Here is a 14,396-nt window from a genome sequence, read left to right on the forward strand (position 1 = left end):
AACTTTGACACAACTATAGTGTCCAATTTAGCAAGAAATAGTGTGAGCTTGTAGAATTTTGAGCAGGACATCAAGAATTGGAAAGTGTAATTTCAATGGCTAGAGACTCAACCACATTAAGCTCTTCAACCTTCATGCTTTTCTAAGGTTTGTCATACTTTGCTTTCTCTTTGCCCTTATCACACTACATTGTGTGACAATCTTTCTTCAAGTGTCGCTTTTTATGGTAGTAGTAACACTCTACATTTCACATGTCTTTGCCGCGACTCTTGCTACGACATTTTCCCATGATCCACAGTTGAGCTTGCCCATGTACGGGTGAGGTGCCTCTACCATAAAGAAGTGACACACGGCTTTGGCACCGAGCACACCAATCGCGCTCTACGGCATGGTTTTTGGCTACGACACCTTTGGCGGTTATTCGACTAGAGCATTTTCGCCCGGCAGCAAAAATCAGCACATAGCGACACCGGCATGTAGGTCATAGGTTACATGGGGTTTTCCAGCCCAGTTACACTCCAGACACAATGTTTTCACAGGAGATTTAGCAACCTTTTTCACAGCAACTTCTCTGTCAGATGCATTTTTGTGTGAGCACACCTAGTGCTACTGAGCTCTTCTGAGAGCAGATATCCCGCAGGGATCACTTTTACTTTATGCAGCAGTTCTTGGTGCCTGTTTGAGCGTAGTCACTCATGTTCATTGAGATGCGGACACTACCCATTGTACTATGTGTGGAGCCATTTTTTGGCTAGTTTGGCAGTTTTTTCCCGGCCGTTTCGGAGACTTGGACCGGAAGATCCCTTTCTGAGACTGTGGCTAGTCTTTTTGTGTTTGCATTAGCCTTTGGAGGGTCGATAGTGTGAGGTTTTCTTTGAGCTGTGGTATTCTTGAATGTTGAGACTCGTTCGGAGTACAGGTAGCTGGAGTTCCCCTTTACGGTACCCTCACCATAGGACATGTATCTGGACAGGTTTTTTGTGCTTTTGATGCCGAGTTGGCGTTCACACAGCAGCGGTTTTGTGCAATATATGCCAGTGATTTTTCTTTTGAGCAGTTTAAGTGTTTTTTAGTTGAGTTATGACTCCTCATACAAAGGCAACTCTGCCAACTTTTTCCTGCGAGTCCGTTTTATGCGTTCTTGGCACTTCTAGCTGTTCTTACACAGTGATTGTACTACATTTTGGATTGAGTTTTCGCTCCCATTCTAGGGGAAGCTCTGCTAAAATTGTCCTAGGCAATTCGCCATAAAGTTTTTTGGCTAAATTCTCTTAATCATGGCTGCGAGTAGTGCTTCTGAAAGAGAAGAGTACTACATCAACACGTCTAATGGCTCAAACTTTGTCATTTGGCGGCAGCGTATGCAAGATGTTTTGATCAACAAAGGATTCATAGCACCCTTGTGTGCAAGAAGAGAGAATGTGTATACTAATGATGAGTGAGATGACTTGAATGAGCGTGCTATGGCGACCATTCGCCTACACCTTGGTGAATCCATTTACTTTACCCTAATGGATAAGACCAACGCCAAAGATTTGTGGGATGCTCTATGTCAAACTTGGGATGGCAACAATGCCTCGAACAAAGGTTTTTTTATGAAGAAATTGATGCGCATGAACATGAAAGAAGGCAGTAATGTTAATTCTCATTTGAACGAGTTCAACAAAGTGTTTTCACAGCTTACTTCAAAAGGTCTCAATTTTGCTGATGAAATGAAGGCCATTTTCTTGCTATGTTTGCTACCATCGTCATGGGATACTTTCAACACAGACATAAGCAATTATGCACCCAATGGCAAGCTAGATTTCAGTAGTGTTGTTGGTGCACTTCTCACTAAGGAGATTCGACATCAATCTCTTGATGTGAGTGGGTATGGTGATGCATATCTGGCTAGTGGCAATCGTGACAAGAAAAAGCAACGTGGTCGTAGCCGCGATCGTTCACAAGATTGCAGCCAAGGTCGAAGCAAGAGTCGCAGCAAAGACATGCAAAATGTAGAGTGTTATTACTGTCATAAACACTTGAAGAAAAATTGCCACACAATGCAGCGTGATAAGGGCAAAGAGAAAGCAAAGTCTGACAAACCTAAAGCCAGCATGAAGATTGAAGAGCTTAATGTGGTTGAGTCTCCAACCATTGAAAAAAAAAATGAAGTGTCAAATGATGTGTTGATTTTCACATCAGATTTGAGTCCTGATGCATTGTTAGCTCATGATAGTGTTATGTGCAAAATTGGATTGTGGCCTCAGGTGCTAGCTTTCATGTGACTCCTCACAATGAGTGGTTTTCTACGTACACTACCACGCATGGCACGATGAAGCTAGGCAATTCTTATGAGCTTGGTATATGCGTTGTGGGCAGCATCAAGTTTTCTATGTGTAATGGCATTGAGTTTATGCTACATAATGTCATACATATACCCAAATTGACAAAGAGCTTGATGTCAGTTGGTGATGTCAGTTGGACAACTGGATGATTTGGGTTACACTACCACATTTGCTCATGGTTCTTGGATCATCAAGAAGGGAAATTTGGTCATGCTTAAAGGCCAGAAGTTTGGCTCATTATACTCACTTTATGTCTCTTCTGTGAAAGAGAATTCAAACTGTGTAGCCAAGCTTCCGTCTACCGATTTGTGGCATAGACGGCTAGGACATATGAGTCAAAATGGAACGAAAGTCTTGCAGTGTTCTCGTTATATCCCTGTGCTGGATTACTCTAACTTCTCTTTATGTGAGCATTGTATCTATGGAATTTAGACTAGGTTGACATCACCACCTTTGGACAAGGAGTTAGGAAGTCCTCTATATCTCGTTCATAGCGACTTGTGCAGACCTATGCCAATCAAGTCTCTAGGGGGAGCATTATATTTCCTAACATTCATAGGCGGCTCTACTAAAAGGTGTGGGTTTACCTCTTGAAACAGAAGAGCGACATCTTTAGTGTTTTTTAGAAGTTCTTAGCATTGGTCAAGAACCAATCGTGTAGAAAGCTTAAAGCTTTGCACACTGACAATGGAGGCGAGTACATTTCCTCCAAGCTCAAGGAATTTTGCAGTAAAAGAGGCACTAGAAGACAGTTCACCACGCCTTACACACCCGCTCAAAATGGTGTGGCTGAAAGGATGAATAGAACCATTCAGGAACGGGTCACTTCTATGTTGTCTATGGCCAACTTACCTCAAGAATTTTGGGGAGAAGTTGTTACGAACGGATCCCCACTTGATCAATTGGTCACAGAGTACACCACTAAATTACAAGGTTCCGGAAGAGATGTGGACGGGCAAAAATCCCAGTTATGACAGATTACGTGTATTTGGGTGTGAGGCATTCTCACATGTGCCAAAAGCACTTAGACAAAAGCTAGACCCCAAAAGCAAACATGCTTTAACTGATGGTAAGCAAACTCCAAGTAGAACAATAAATGCTTACTAATTGGATTGATTGGTGCTAATGTACGCACTTTGCATATCCTTTTGCACAAGATTACACTTTGTAATATGCCTATCCCCTTGGATAACTGATAGTACTGAGGTGTGTTTCCCCTACGGTTTACATACAGTCTTCCTAGACGACTGGTAAATGGGGATCACAATATCATACAACATTGCTGAGGAAACAACAATGTCCTGAATAACCATCTTAGTTAACTTCAAAAATCCACCAGCCCCCAAACCGAGCCATGACCTCTATTGGTGATTGGTAGACCCAAAAGTAATCTCATAGAGATACTGCACATAGAGTGTAAAATGCTTCATAAGCAACTGATGTGATGAATATGCATGCCGCTCCAAATCAGCCTTTGCTAAACACTAGGTCCCATAACACCTAGTGTGCATGCATTTAGAAAAAAACAAATTCGAACATGTATATCCATGATCATTCTTGCCCATATTTATGGCAAATGTGATGCTCTTAGCACTTATTAAAGAGGAATGTAAAGAGTTCTGAAAAGAAACTAAATACGTTCTACTGCAATCATTTGCAAGCCTTGCTGAAATGTTTGAACCAGAATAGAAGGTGAAACAGTAATCACGTCCAGGTACAAACAATAAAACCTTTTCATTAACAACTCATAGCCTAGCGATATGCATAAACAACCATCTGTAATGTTGTTTAGTATCACTTGTACCTTAACAAGTCGTTCTAAGTATCAGACAATTTCTGGCCAATAAAATTGCTCCCGATACGTCGTGCTGAAAATGGTCTAAAAAACAGATTTGACCAATACCTAGGGACTTTGTCATGACACATACTTGAAATAGGGGGCACCACTGCCAGTCTCAGAGACTCATATTCTCCACATGTGGAATATGTCTCATGTAAGAATGTCTAAAAAAAGAACATCCTTCAAGTACAAAATGTACTTGTGCATGGAGGTAACTGCAAACACTCTACGATGAGAGTGAGATGGACCCTCGTTAGCCTTGTTTCACACTGGCTAAACCGAACTCCTTGAGTTCTTAGACTATGTTGCATCCCATGTGACAACATGTGTCAAATAAACCCTACAAGTGGGTCTATAACTGCATAATTCAAAAACTTATTTTGGACACTATAGCCCAAATGTCTTTGGCTCTTACATGACCTTGTCGTCTCTCTGAAGAGCAAAAATGGATATGCATCCTACGTACAAAAAACAAACCAAATGAAACAAAACCAAAACAGATGCGTACCTGTAGCGGAGTGAAAAGCACCTGCTCAAATTTTCCAGTGGCAAAGGCCTAATTTCAAATTATTGAAATGCAAGTAGTATTGCACATGTAACCTTGGGTGTTGCCTTTGTAAACCTAAACCCTTGGGTAAAATCAGCATTGTCAAACCCATTGGTTAAACGTTGCAGGAAAACTGCTCAACTAGCAGAGCCGAGAGTATCTTAATTCAACTTTGGAAGTTGAAATTATCCACGAGCCCTTGGCAACTTATGGACTTCTTTCCTTGAAAGTGTAAGTGTGAAGATTCCAAGAATTGACCATCAATGCTGACTAAGTGGTTTAGTAATCACGTGTTGGGCTTACTCCAAATTGTACTCATATAAGCACTCTTAAAGCGAATAGGAGCTCCACTAAAATTGGAGTAGTATGCACAACTAGACCTTTGTCACACCCAAAAATCCATAATGTGGGGTTTTTTGTGAGCAATTGTACGGTCTAAAATGCTGGCTTCATCCTTACACCTTGGTAGAGATAAGCCCGGACGAGTTTAAGACGTTCAAAAACTCAACTTGACTTGCACACTTAAAGTGTGGAGTGCAAAAATAATGTCCAAAAAATCACTAATGGCAAGACTCTTGCTTGTCCATTTACAAACAGATGGCTCTTAGTCATGCCCAAAGAGGTGGTAAGTGATGGCTCTTAGCCCTTCTTGTTGGCTCATAGAAAGAGTTTAATAAATCGTGTCGAGTTTCACCTTTCTCGCATAGAAGTTGGAAAGAGAAAGAAAGAGAGAATGCTAGGATGAGGAAATCCCCTTATTCCAATGTGTTGTATGACCTTTTAAAATGCTCAAGTGCACACCGTGCATGTGTCATAGCTTATCCTATAAGCGTACATCAGTGTAATTGTACCATGCCCTCGTAGAGAGAGGTACCAAAATTCACAGCTTGACCACTTACCTTGTATGTGAGCGTGATTGTATCATGGTGCAGATGTATGGCATGTTGCCTGTAAATAAGAATAAAATGTCTAAAAACAACAACAACTAAGCTCATCCTTGATAGAGTAGCTAGTGCTATAGCGCAAGCGTATGCAATGATGGGTGATGTACGTCCATTATACTAGTATGCCATGCATATAGATCAAAAAATGGAATGATAAGCCCTTGGCTTCCATGACAGTCTCAACCATGTGAGCCGCTGGTATACATGCCTTGCACGATTACACTGGCATGGATACATCACAGTGCGCCATTGCAAAAACTATGAGCGTATATCCACATAGTGCCCAAATATGTGTGCCCTTATCATTGATTTCAAGTCAATTGATAATACCTTGACACATAAGAGAAGTAGTGCTTCACATCAAGACAGGCAAACCACTTTGCTTTGTACAGTGGCTTCGGAGGGAGTCTGCCCAAGCACTTTGCTTTGCACAGCAGACAGATCCTTTCCAAAATGAAAAGAAAAACATAGACAAAAACAAATGTAACTAGAAATTGACTAACCTTGTCGCCCACTTGTGGGTAGGTTGCTGGTAGTGCGCGGGAATCCGGCTCATAGCCATATATACGAATAACTAGAGAGTTGTCGGATGTCTCGCATGCCTTCGTGGCTTGGTGTAGTACGATCTCTATTGAGAGAACATGTAGACATGTTGCAAAGACTCCCAAGTTTGGATGTACATAGCATATTTCGAACGTCGCAAACTACTATGCAATATGGCTGAACATGAAGCCTTGCTTTTTAGAAGTCCATCAGAAAGATGAGACATAACTTTCCTGAGTGCTTATAGCAACTACATGGACGCACAAATGTCAAAGAGAGTCGACCTTGTCGAGCCTGCATAGAAAAATGGTTGTGCCAAATCATGCAACATATTGAGAATCATGCGACTGCTCAATAAAAGTTAGATAGCAGTTAACATCTAGTCATTAAATGTCGAACTCAATTTGTGTAACCACTGCCCTTGGCATTGGAAGTCATAGCATAGCTGTTGAAATCAATGGGCTTTATGTGCGGGTGGTGCCCGCATTGTGGCAAGCTATAAGGGTGATGGAGTGATCATGCACCCAATGTATATACGGAAGTACAGAGCCATACTCTTGAATCATGGGTAGCCACATATAGAGTCCTACTCCATATGTGGTTTTGAATGCATTGAATCCATAAAAATTGTTGAGGAGCCATCCTTAACAAAATCTAGAACTCCAAAACGGAGAGAAGGAATTCTGGGGGCTTTGCTCGTTGATGTGAGTATCGATCACAAGCCTTGCTTGTATTATGAGGGCTTATAGTGCACAAGGAGATGATTATTGTTAAAACATGGCATCAACATAACCGTTGCATGCCATACTATTCAGCATGTACTTGAAAATTTTGACAAATAGAATCGAAATTGATTTCGTACCTCATAACATACTTGTATAATCGTGCCATCTTGATTGCATGGCTGGGATGTTCGAGCTTCATGAACCTCGAACCGAGCATCGACATCATCGTTGCCTAACAGCTTTGCTCGAAACCAATTTGAAAGAATCTGCAGACTCTACTGCTTGCACTTGCTTCGTAATTTGGAAGCTCAATGACTGCGCACCCTCGAGCTTGGCAAAGCAATATGTTGAGATTTTGAGGGGTGTGCGCCCGGGGTGGGCATGCACCCTTACTTAGGGTTTAAGTGAAAAAAAACCCAAGGTTGGGCACCCGGGTATGAAAGAAACCCTCTGCAATGAGCCATGGCAGACGGGCTTCGTGCTGAGAGAGAAAACAAAGTAGGAGAGCAAGGTGATGCTCACCTTGTGTCGGGCATGTGTCGACAACTGCTCCTCAGAGCCCTGCGACCCCGTAGACAGCAATCCCGCATCGTTTGGAACAAGTCCGACTTTTGTCTTTCCCCCTCTCAAGGGATGTTACCCACCTTTGTCGTCGGCTCTGCAGGGGGGGTGTTCCATGAATCGACCGAGAACGAGAGAGCGAGCTTCCATGAGAGAGAGAGAGAGAGAGAGAGAGAGAGAGAGAGAGAGAGAGAGAGAGAGAGAGAGAACATGCAAGCTTCATGCATCCCTCCCTTTCCCCTCTTCCATAGTTGTCCCTCTCTCCTTCTCCCCTGTGCTCTGATACTAGTGTAAAAACCCTGGGATTGCCATGTTCGAATCCTCCGCCCAACCTCCCTTTTATAGCCTCCTAGCCCTAGGATCCCTTCCCATTGGCAGCTCACCCTTGGCCCGGTCCCTGACCTCCAGGGTTGTTGCCCTTGGCATGACAATTTACTCATACATCTCGTGCACTTGAGCATTTTGAGCTAGGATTGGACTACTTGCTAGTCACTGATTGCAGTGAACCCACTTGCTACAAAGAGGCCTTTAAAATGGATGATAGCGTGAAGTGGAAAGAGGCTATGCAATTTGAGTATATCTCGATTTTAGCCAATGAAACTTGGGAATTGATAGAGTTACCTGCGGGTAAACAGGCAGATGATCCCGAGCCTAAGTATAAGGCAAGATTGGTTGCCAAAGGGTTCAGCAAATGAAAGGCGTGGATTTCGATGAAATCTTTTCTCCAGTGGTCAAGATGTCTACATTGCATCTTGTACTTGGTCTAGCAGCCATCAAGGACTTGGAGTTGGTCCAAATGGATGTGAAGACAGTGTTTCTTCATGGGGATCTTGAAGAGGATGTTTACATGAAATAGCCAGAGGGTTTGGCAATAAAGCCTTGAAGCCAACACGAACAAAACAAGTGTGTAGACTCAAGAAAGTTAGTATGGATTAAAGCAGGACTCAAGGCAATGGTACATCAAGTCTGATAAGTACATTAAGTCCCAGGGTTACGTACGGAGCCAAGAGGATCACTGCTTGTACATAAAGAGGTTGAAAGATGGTTCCCTCATCAGTCTAATTTTGTACATGGATGATATGCTCATAGCCGGGAAGTCAAAAGATGAGATTTCACTTCACAAGGATGCCTTAAGCAAGCAATTTTCTATGAAAGATTTAGGCGATGCACATCACTTTCTTGGTATGCGTATCAAGGGAGATCCCAAATGTAGTATACTTGAACTTTCGCAAGAAGAGTATATCCACAAGGTCTTGCAACGTCTTAATATGCAAGGGGGGAAAGCATTGAGTACCCCAATGGCAGCATACAAAAAACTTACCAAGCATGATTGTCCCAAGTCGGATGTTGAAAATGCAAAGATGGCAAAGGTTTCGTATTTTTTCGCAGTTGGCAATCTCATGTTCGCCATGGTTAGCACACGGCCAGACATTGCATATGCAGTGGGAGTGGTCAGCAGGTTTATGGCAAATCCAGGCAGAAAGCATTGGGAAGCAATGAAGAACATCTTGAGATATGTCAAGGGCTCGGCTAACAAGTGCTTACACTTTGGGAATAGTGATGCATCCATAGTTGGATACACTAATTCGGATTATGCGGGTTGTGTAGACACTAGGCAATTGACATCTGGCCACGTTTTCTTGTTTGTTGGAGCGGCAGTTTCTTGGAGGTCATGTATCTAGAGTTGCACTTTGTCTTCCACCACTGAGACAGAGTATGTCGCAGTTTCTAGTTCCAGTAAGGAAGCTGTGCGGTTATCTCGTCTAGTGGGAGATTTTGGTATACACCAGACTCTAGTGCTACATTGCGACATGATTGCGTTAGCAAAGAACCCCGTGTTTCACTCCAAGTCGAAACACATAGAGGTCAGGTATCATGCGGTATGGGATATTTTGGCTAGCAAACGCATTGAGTTAGTCAAAGTTCACACGGATGAAACCCAACGGATGCTCTAACAAAGAGCCTAGCCTCAGAGCGGTTCGCACATTGCATAGAGATGATGGGTGTAGGGTGAAGATATACACATGCTTCACGATTTTGTATGTTTATACATAATAGCCCCTACATTCTTTCGCCACTTGGGCCACGTTGGCCTTCAAGTGGGAGATTGTTGGGTTTGAGGCCCGTGGCCAGTTATGGCCGGGTGGGCGACCACACACTTATTCATTCCCTTGTGTATAATGAACGATAAGAAGGTAGAGAGGATTACTCTCTCAAGCTCCATTAAACAAGGTTCTTTGCATCCCCTTCCCTCTATTGCACTCACCTTTGAGCACCATCACATTCTAGCAAAGTAGAAGTTTTTGTTGTGGTCATGGAGCAAGCCGAGCAGGTGAAGCAAAGCCAGCAATGCTTATACAAACGCACACATATACACACCCACATCTCTGTGTAGCCAACGATGCTCAGCTTTTGACAGAGCATTAAGAATGATGAAAAAATTTAAAAATGTGTGTAAAGAACCATTCACACACGCCGAGCAAGTGAAGGCGAGAGAGAGAGAGAGAAAGGGAGAGTATGCTCTCGGGTACCTAGATTGGCCTTGGCCTTCGAGTTTCGCCAACCTCAACTATGGCAGTTTCTCTTTGGCTCGGACTAGGACACTCGCGTTATTCTAGAGATCGGCTTTTGGCATTCTCCTCAACATCTCGGCATCGACATTGAGCATCAGTCGTCGACATTGGCAGCTTCTCAACTTTTATTGTTCTTCCCAACACCTCACATTTACGTGGCGGATTTTTGACATCTAGCCTCGACACCGACGATTTTCTCGAGCATTTTCATCCAACATTGGCTTTCTCGTGGACGATAGATTTCTCGCAGACGACTATGATCATGACATGCGTGGGTGAGGTATCTCTATCATAGAGGAGTGACACCCAGAATTGGCACATCAAGCGCAACGATTACGTTTTATGGCATAGTTTTGGCTTCAATTTTTCAGGCGGATATTTGACTAGCACATTTCTTTTCGATAGTAGAAATCGGCATCAAGCTCCTAGTCTACACCGACACACAGGCTCACATGGGGGATTTTGAGCCACTTACACTTAGCTTACAGGTTTTCAGGCAGGCACAGGTACAACGCCTTTGAATGCGATTATGGATAAGGGATATATACATTTATTACACAAGTGCTCATTACAAGCTATGGTCATTTATGCCCGTCCGGCCAATGTGTATTCATTTTTTAGCATTGAAGAATCTGTAAATAAATACATGCAAGGGAAAAATGCTCACTCTTGCACAGGGGGGGGGGGGGGGATTGCACTCAGTGTATGTGTTATTCTTCTCTCCTCTCCTCTGTTCTCTCTTGTTGTGCCGGTGTAGCACTTCGCTTAGGTGCATGTGCTCGTTTACTCTCCCTAGTCCGCTGTCTCTCTCGTGCTAGACTTGCTATGGATTCGTTGCATACACAATTGTGCAGATATATGGATCTGTTGAATTTATCATCGATTATATGCTATTTTAATATTTTGCAGGGCCACCTCACATTCGTTTGTGGTGGTATCAGAGCTAGCAAAATGTCCTTGGCAATATAGCCATCACACCGACAAAGGGAATCATGATAGCAAACATACTCCAAAGCTAAGCACATTTATTTTTGTGATATTGTGACAATGATTTTATTGGTAAAAGTCAATGTTATTTTTCCTTCTTAGTTTGATCATTATTTTTTCTGGTTAAGTTAGACCATTGTGATCCACGGAGTACTTAGGTGTTGTGAAGCATAGTTAATTAGGATCCTAATTAGAGTTAATAAGAGCATCGTGATTTATCAGATGCTATGCATGCAACCAACAACATGCAAAGTGACAAAAGGAGAAGAATAAAGAGAAATTTAAATGTAGTGGGTTTATGTACAATTTTTAAGGAAAATTTAAACTAGTAGAACCATGTATATATAAGTGGTAAGTAGCAAGAGATGGAGAAGAAGGAACAGGGATGAGAAATGTATGGAGAATCACTCTTGACAAAAGAGTAGTAGAGGAAGAAGAAGACAAATTCATGCAGTTATTTTGTTTAATTTCTTCTTCGTCTCTCCCTCTTGTAATGGGAAGAGACACCTACGAGAGCATTTATCGTAGTGCAAGAGGAAAGGAAACATATTCGAAGGCTTCAAAAAACCTCTGGAACTGAAAAGACTTACCGGGTCTAGTCTTGTGCTCAAAACCCCTCATTATTCATGAGGTACTGACATAACTTTCCTTAGTGGGAATGAATCCGAAGCGTCCATTGAGTATAGCTCGTAGAGCTGTGGCATGCGCAGACCTCGATGACGGCAAGGCTAACCCTTTTTTTGCGTAGAACCAACCCAGGGGTGTGAGTATACGACTCGGTTGAAAGAGGTTGAATGGCCCAGTAGCGATGCTACGCAACAGTGATCACCAGGTAGTTGCTACTAGCTTGAAGCATGCAGGTACATGCTGCCATGCATCAGGAATGTACTTCCCTGAAGTTTTCTCTATACCGCACAGTCCAAGCAACTGCTCCAAGAACAGTAGACTGCAGCATTCACCAATTCTTTGCCATGCAAAGGGCATTAACCACCACCCACAATCAGGACTAACGACACCAATTGACCATCCTTTCAGCGGCCAAGAAGAAAAATTCCACACCTCTCTCTCTCTCTCTCTCTCTCTCTCTCTCTCTCTCTCTCTCTCTCTCTCTCTCTCTCTCTCTCTCTCTCTCTCTCTCTCTCTCTCTCTCTCTCTCTCTCTCTCCCCAAACCAAATCTCCTTGTTGCATCCAACTCCCAGCCTTTCAAGCTTGGCAGCTGTGAGACTTCTCCTCAACAAATATTGGATTTTAGTAATCTTTCTCTCTCTTTAAGTGGTGACAACACCATAATCTATACACACACACACACACACACACAAACACGTATTTTGAGACATTCCCTCTCGTTCCTTACTAGGCAACCAACCACCACCATGCATGACGCAGCCCACCGCAGACATCATCCCTCGTAGCTTGGGTAATTGCACGATTCTTGTTGATCTGGACCTCATTACACACCAGCTCTCAGGCCCCATCCCCGATGAGATCGGGTTCTTGGGAAATCTTTAAATGCTATTTCTCAGAGACAACAGGCTGGTGGGAGCTATCCCAGCTAGTTTGGGCAATTGCACAAGCATTGTAGGCATTGATCTTGATTCAAATGAGTTCTCAGGTTTTATCCCTAGAGAGCTAGGCCAGTTGACTCATCTTCATGTTTTGAGACTTTGGCAAAACAAACTCAATGGAATCATCCCCGAATCCCTTGGCAATTGCACAGAGCTTCGTGAACTCAAACTCAGTGACAATTACTTAGCAATTTTCTTCCAACCAAGATCATGCACTTCAAAAATCTGTAGATACTAAACCTAGACGTAAATCACCTTTCGGGTTTTCATGCTACGTCCCTTGATCTGAGCTTGAGCAATGCTACACGTCTCATTTAGTTATCTATTATTTCAAATTGCATCGGTGGCAGAATTCTGTAAGAGCTTGACCAACTACAAGGACTACAACTCCCAAATCTTGGATATAATGAGCTCTCAACTAATGTACCCTAGGACTCCCTTTCCAATTGTAGTCTTTTATATGCTCTTGATTTGTCATACAATCAGCTAGTTGGGCATCTTTCTAGCCAATTTGGAAGGCTTCCTCGCCTACAGTAGTTATCTCTACACCACGATTGGCTACCAAGCCCAATTCTAGATTTTATGGGTTTTGACAGCTTGCTGACAGTAGATTTATCCTTCAACCATCTCATTGGCACCCTACCAAACAATGATCGCAATGTGTTAAAAAATGTAGTGTCTCTAAAGGTTTAAAACAACTACAACTAGCTTTGTGCCCAAACTTTGGCTAGCATCCACAGGCCACCAGAGGCTCACTCTCTCTATGACCACCACATGCCACCCTGCATTTCAACCAATATCTCTCTCTTTTTCTCTCTCTGATATTGCCCGTCAACTCTCTCTCCCTCTTGTGCGCATGCTAACACACACTCTCTCTCTCTCTCTCTAGCTGGCAGCCACACCAACGGCTACACACACACACACACACACAGCTTCTTCTTGTTCTATTTGCCTCCAAGTCTCCACTACTCATCAGAGCGTGTGTAGTAATTCGCTCAACATGATAATAAAGCTAAATATTGTGGATGAGAGCATGGAGCTCATGCTCAAGAGACATCATTTAAGCAAATTTTTTTAGAAAGGCATGCCCGCGATCTGCTGGTGCTTGAATGTCAAAATTACTCTCTTGTCACTATTTTCCCATTAAGCCATTAACTTAGTGATGTACAGTGATATCCATTAGCAATGATGTAATGGAGTTAGATTTTCAAATTGACTACTCTATTGTATCTTTAATGTTCCATCATATAGTATAATGGTAGTAAAATTTTGTTGCATATTACTTCATATAGTCTCATTCATTTGCTTCTCTATGACATCCATGCTATTGTTTCTACTACTCCTCTATCGATGATTAACGTAAAACACCATGGTTAGGTTTCCATTTGGAACTAGTATTTGGTTGTCATACTACTTTCACATAATACTGATCTCTCTTGACTACCCCCCTCCGCTCCCCCCCTCCTTTATCTTGTAAACAAATATCCATATTTATAACTCAAATTTTACAGGTTTTATATTCATTATTATTGCTACATTTTGGCACGAACAATTTGCATTTTCACAAATTTTGTCATTGCACACTTTTAAAATGTTCATGTACTTAGTGTGCGCTTAAATTATTGATGAATTTCATTTCAAATCATCTTTAGTTCTTTGTCTTCCACCACTGAGACAGAGTATGTTGGAGTTTCTAGTTCCAGTAGCGAAGCTGTGTGGATGTCAACGACTGATGCTCAATGTCGATGCCGAGCTGTTGAGGAGAACGCCAAAAGCCGATCTC

This window comes from Adiantum capillus-veneris, chromosome 3 (assembly GCF_014529385.1).
Source record: "Adiantum capillus-veneris isolate H3 chromosome 3, ASM1452938v2, whole genome shotgun sequence".
Lineage (NCBI taxonomy): Eukaryota > Viridiplantae > Streptophyta > Polypodiopsida > Polypodiales > Pteridaceae > Adiantum > Adiantum capillus-veneris.